At 43.1% G+C, this 6000-nt stretch overlaps 1 protein-coding gene across 1 annotated transcript in view; it reads left to right on the forward strand.

Moving 5' to 3' along the window:
• LOC124718926 (chaoptin) overlaps positions 1–5670 on the forward strand; it is a 241022-nt gene extending 235352 nt beyond the window's left edge. Inside the window, exon 19 of the mRNA XM_047244580.1 lies at positions 4411–5670. The gene's annotated coding sequence lies outside the window, so the exon portion shown is untranslated. The remainder of the gene's footprint in view (positions 1–4410) is intronic.
• The last annotated feature ends 330 nt before the right edge of the window (positions 5671–6000 follow it).

Consider the following 6000-nt stretch of genomic DNA (forward strand, 5'->3'; position numbering starts at 1 on the left):
GTTTGGCGTTAAGACACGATCCAACAGTCGATTACGCTGCGGATGTACTGGTCGGCTTCGAGACAATGAACAATGTATGTCAACATTGCAGTGTCCTCCTGAGGGCTAAATTCTGTGCGAGTGGCGCGTTAGGTGTTCAAAATTCGGAGCTGGTTTAGGGCACTGCACATGAAGTTCCAAACGTTCTCAATTGGGGAGAGATCAGGCGTCCTTGCTGGCCAGGGTAGGGTTTGACAAGTACGAAGACAACCAGTAGAAACTCTCGCCGTGTGTGGGCGGGCATTATCTTGCTGAAATGTATGCTCAGGATGGCTTGCCACGAAGGGCAACAAAACAGAGCGTAGAATATCTTTTATGCACCGCTGTGCTGTAAAGGCACCTCGGATGACAACCGAAGGGGTGCTGGCACGCAAAGAGATGGCACCCTAGACCATCACTGTTGGTTTTCGAGTCATTTGGCGGACAACTGTCAGGTTGGTACACCGGCGCTGTCCGAGACACATCTTCACTGGTCGTTGCGGCTCAGTTCGAAGCGAGACTCACTACTGAAGTCAATTCTACTCCAGTCAATGAGATTCCTGTCTGGGTGTGCCTGTCGCCACTGCAAACGGTGGTATACAGAGGTCAGTGGTAAGACGTGAGTTTCTCCTGGCGTATATAACTTTTAAATAACTTCTGGGAATTCAGCCAGGTAACACTTTCAGCGACCGCCGATATTTCGGCGGGAGAACACCCTGCCATTTTCAAGGCAAACTGCAACGGACAGGCGACGTATATGCAAGTTTAAAACTTCGGTTCTCGGACTGAAGCAGGAAAGATTACACATACACTGAACACTAGTACCACTAAAGATGACCAAAGTCAGAGCTATCGATAGTGAGACTACGAATTCGCAGGTGAGGTAGCATTGACTCTGTCTCTCTGTTTTTTGACAAGGGAGAGAGCCGGATTCCAAACAAAAACCTCCATCCCTGTTAACGAGGTTGCTCGCTAATTTAATTTCAACTGCCTCCTTAATAACACTGTCCCAATAGCTGGACGTGCATGCCAATATCTAGGTGTTATTATATAACATGGGGTGACCAGTATCCAAGCAATGTTCGGCAATAGCAGATCTACTTGGCTACTGTAATCCTGTGTGCCCTTTATGCTCAGTACATCGGTCCTCCACGGTCCTGATAGTTTGACCAATATATGCCATGCCGTAGCTACACCCACCTTACGCAGACCAAGATCATCTTTGGTGGCACTTGTGTTAAGTGTGTGTGTTAGCTTCCCTGCTTCGGTCCGAGAACCGAGGTTTTAAATTTGCATGTACGTCGCCTGTCCGTTGCAGTTTGTCCTGAAAATGGCGGGGTGTTCTCCCGCCTAAATATCGGCGGTCGCTGAAAGTGTTACCTGGCTGAATTCCCGAAAGTTATTTGAAAGAGGTCAGTGGTATTCCGCACAAGGGGGCCTCCATTCTGTGAGCCGCCTACAAATGGCCTGGTGGTCACTGGAGCGCAAGTTGCACGTCACGTCGATGATAATGACGAATCCGGGGCTCTGAGTGCCTCGGGAGTGATTGCTCAGCCCTCTCATTCTGTCACCTCTCCAGGTCGGGTGCTTCCTTGTTGACACTGTGTTCGTCCATGGTTCATCCATTTCTGCCAACATCGTCGAGTAGTGGCATCGCACCTTTTTAAATGTCGAATGATGTGCCGATTACTCCATCCGGTGTCTTCGAGTCCAACTATACGGGTCTCTCCAATGCTAACTGACACGTATACTGTTCACACGCCTGTCTGCGAGGCACAGTTACTGCCAAGCTGAGTACGTGGAATGATATTCGTAAGGACTGTATGCCCTGTTTACTACCACCGCCAGCCGCGCGATGAAACTGCGCTGCAGCATTACACATTCGTCCCCTGACCGCCAAAGTATGCAATTTTGCCTTTTCTGTAGATACCTGTTTGAACATCACTGTGGACCAATTTTCGTAACTCCTTCGTGGTTCATCGCTTTTTTTCCCCTTACAGTGCAGTTTGTACCTACATTCAAGCGGGAGGCAGCTCACTGTTTTCAACATCTCCGTGATGGTCACACAACCTATGACCACTCATGCTACCCCCCTTTGATGACATTTAATATCAACTCTTTGTCCTACTTTGTATGGGTCCGACACACATTAGCAATATTCTACGACTGGTTGCACGAGTCTTTTGTAAGCAATTTACCCTGTATCTATCTGCGTTTCCTTTGCATTCTACAAATAAATTCTGCCACCTGCTATACCTATAAATTAGCCTATGTGACTCTTTCGTTCCATATCCCTACAAATTCTTACACCCAAGTATTTGTCGACAGATTCCAGTTGTGATTCACTGATATTGTAGTCAGCGGATACTATACTACTGGCCATTAACATTACTACACCACGAAGATGACGTGCTACAGATGCGAAATTTAACCGACAGGAAGAAGATGCTGTGATATGCAAATGATTAGCTTTTCAGGGCATTCACACAATGTTGGCGCCGGTGGCGACACCTACAACGTGCTGAGATCAAAGTTTCCAAGCGATTTCTCATACACAAACAGCAGTTGACTGGCGTTGCCTGGTGAAACGTTGTTGTGATGCCTCGTGTAATGAGGAGAAATGCGTACCATCACGTTTCCGACTTTGATAAAGGTCAGATTGTAGCCTATCGCGACTGCGGTTTATCGTATCGCGACATTGCTGCTCGCGTTGATCAAGATCCAATGACTGCTAACAGAATATTGAATTGGTGGGTTCAGGAGGGTAATACAGAACGCCGTGCTGGATCCCAACGCCCTCGTATCACTAGTAGTCGAGATGACAGGCATCTTATCCGCATGGCTGTAACAGATCGTGCAGCCACGTCTCGATCCCTGAGTCAACAGATGGGGACGTTCTCAAGACAACAACCATCTGCACGAACAGTTCGATCACATTTGCAGCAGCATGGACTATCAGCTCGGAGACCATGGCTGCGGTTACCCTTGACGCTGCATCACAGACAGGAGCGCCTGCGAAGGTGTACTCAGCGATGAACCTGGGTGCACGAATGGCAAAACGTCATTTTTTCGGATGAATCCAGGTTCTGTTTACAGCATCATGATGGTCGCATCCCTGTTTGGCGACATCGCAGTGAACGCACAGTAGAAGGGTGTATTCGTCATCGCCATACTGGCGTGATGGTATGGGGTGCCTCTCGTTATAAGTCTCGGTCACCTTTTGTTCGCATTGACGGCACTTTGAGCAGTGGACGTTACATTTCAGATGTGTTACGACCCGTGGCTCTACCCTTCATTCGATCCCTGCGAAACCCTACATTTCAGCAGGATAATGCACGACATCATGTTGAAGGTCCCGTACGGGCCTTTCTGTATACAGAAAATGTTCGACTGCTGCCCTGGCCAGCACATTCTCCAGATCTCTCACCAATTGAAGACGTCTGGTCAACGGTGGCCGAGCAACTGGCTCGTCACAATAAGCCAGTCACTACTCTTCATGAACTGTGGTATCGTGTTGAAGCTGCATGGGTAGCTGTACCTCTACACACCATCCATGATCTGTTTGACTTAATGGCGAGGCGTATCGAGGCCGTTATTACGGCCAGAGGTGTTTGTTCTGGGTACTGATTTCTCAGGATCTATGCACCCAAATTGCGTGAAAATGTAATCACATGTTAGTTCTAGCATAATATATTTGTACAATGAATACCCGTTTATCATCTGCATTTCTTCTTGGTGTAGCAATTTTAATGGCCGGTAGTGTATGTTTTTACAGTATTTAAAGCGAACTGGCTATCTTTACCCACTTTGCAATCTTACCGAGATCTAACTGAATGTCTGTGCAACTTTTTACAGGCAGTACTTCATTATCATCCAATAAAAGTATGAGGTTAGTATTATTTGAAAGGGTATTAATGCGCAACATGAACACCATGGGTTTCTACACATTTTCCTGGGACACATCTGAAGTTACTTCTGCATCTCTTGACGGCTTCCATGCAAGACAACGTACTGGATTCTTTCTGTGAAGAAATCCTCAGTCCAGTAACAAATTTTGCTTCGTACCCCAATCATATTTTGATAATAAGTGCAGTTGTGATACCGAATCAAATGCATTCCGGAAGTCAAGAAATACTGCATATACCTGACTGTCTTGGCCTATGGTTTTCAAGAAGAGAGAAGAGCGAAGAGCGGAACTTAGGTTTCGCAATGCTCATTGTAAAATTCCGTGAAATTTTTAAGAAAATTGATCATTCCGTCGCATTGTCCTGATGTGCAGCTCATTAGGGACACCTGAATCGTAAACCAATGTGAATATAGAAACTAAATATATACATGTCAATCCATCCTGCTACATTATTCTGTAATGTGTCACTGATTTTTTCTTTACAGGTTCTGTACAGGTCAGACAGGCCATTTTGAATGATAAAGCCACTATCCTATTTCATTTGGCCTGTCAACACGAAAATGAAAAATATACGGAGACCTTTGTGCATGCAAGAATGTGGCAGAAATATCCACAGAGGTGACAGTGAAATCAATGCTGAAGACTACACAAGTTATACATGTGTACATAACATTGCTGTGCTTGTCCAATAAGCATCATAGCTTCTGTAGGAAAGTTACCACAGGTGTCGATGCTAATGCTTAAAAGTTTCTAGCACTTGTGCGCTTCGCTGCTTACTTGCACTACCTTGACTATTAATGTCATAAAATAATGTGAATATTGTTTGTATATCTCTTAGTATACCTCACGTGTCTGTAAAGGTACTATAAATGTACAGTTATACATATCTCCACAATGTATGTAGCTATTAGCATATTAGCATTTCAGCTGAAATTTATAAAGCTATCAGAAGTGTACATACGTTGTTATATCTTGTACATATCAGGCAAGATTATTTCTTAAACTTCACGTGCACACCACCTTCACATGCACAGAAACTCCCATTATTTATTCAGTCTTTACCTTGCATTTTGATCTTCAGTTTTGTTATCAAATAGCTCTTTGTTTTCCTCTTTGCGAGGAAGGGGAAAAACTGTATTTACACATGTGAAATACTGAGAAGCTTCCTTTTGTCAAAGTACATAACAAATATAGTTTTAAAAAAGAGTAATATATTTGTTTCTAGTTTTAACAGCAATCATTTTTTTATAGTGTTAAGGAGGAAGTGGAGAAAGCACTAGCAATAAGAATAAGACAGTACACAGTTCTAAGTACAGGGTATTAAATAGGAGATGAAACCATCTTAACAGACTGATTACATATATATGTGTTATGTTACTCATTAGGAACTATAGTGTATGTGAATTTATATTGGCATTTGCACTGTTGCAATTGTTAACTTATATATGCTTTGCTGTCTTTCATTAATAGTATAGCTTGAAACTTGTTTAGCATAATAGGCATTGTCAAAACTATGGGGATGGAATGCGAGGAAGTGTCCATACATATGCATAAACACAAGAACAGCTGTATGTTCCGTCTTTTAAAGAAATATGAAGAAAATAAGAAAAAAACAAATTGTTACCTCTGAGAACTTCCAACTGACAACCTACTGCCCTTTTGTTGCTGTAATAAGAGAAGTATTTATTTTATGAAGTTCCTTACAATAAGTCAATGGAAATGAATAAAGACACGTTTCGAATCTCCACAGTGTACAAAACATTATTTTTAATGTTACATTTGTTATGATGTAAATCCCTCAATTGAGTTAGTACATTAATTTATGTAAGTGTATATAAAACACATGAGATCAACAATCAGACAGAAACCGTCCACTAAACAGTTATTATCTGGAATGATGCTGGATTCAGAATATGTAGTCGTAATCTTTCAGGGTAGATGTCACTTATGAAATCTTCTCTGGCTAGGTAACAATTACATCTTGGCATGATACTTCAGCTTCACTGTTTGTCATTTAATGCTATCAGGAAGCCTGTTGAAGCACACATAAAGGGTCATGGTAAAGAAACAGGTAA

This window comes from Schistocerca piceifrons, chromosome 10, assembly GCF_021461385.2.
Source record: "Schistocerca piceifrons isolate TAMUIC-IGC-003096 chromosome 10, iqSchPice1.1, whole genome shotgun sequence".
NCBI classification, from domain to species: domain Eukaryota; kingdom Metazoa; phylum Arthropoda; class Insecta; order Orthoptera; family Acrididae; genus Schistocerca; species Schistocerca piceifrons.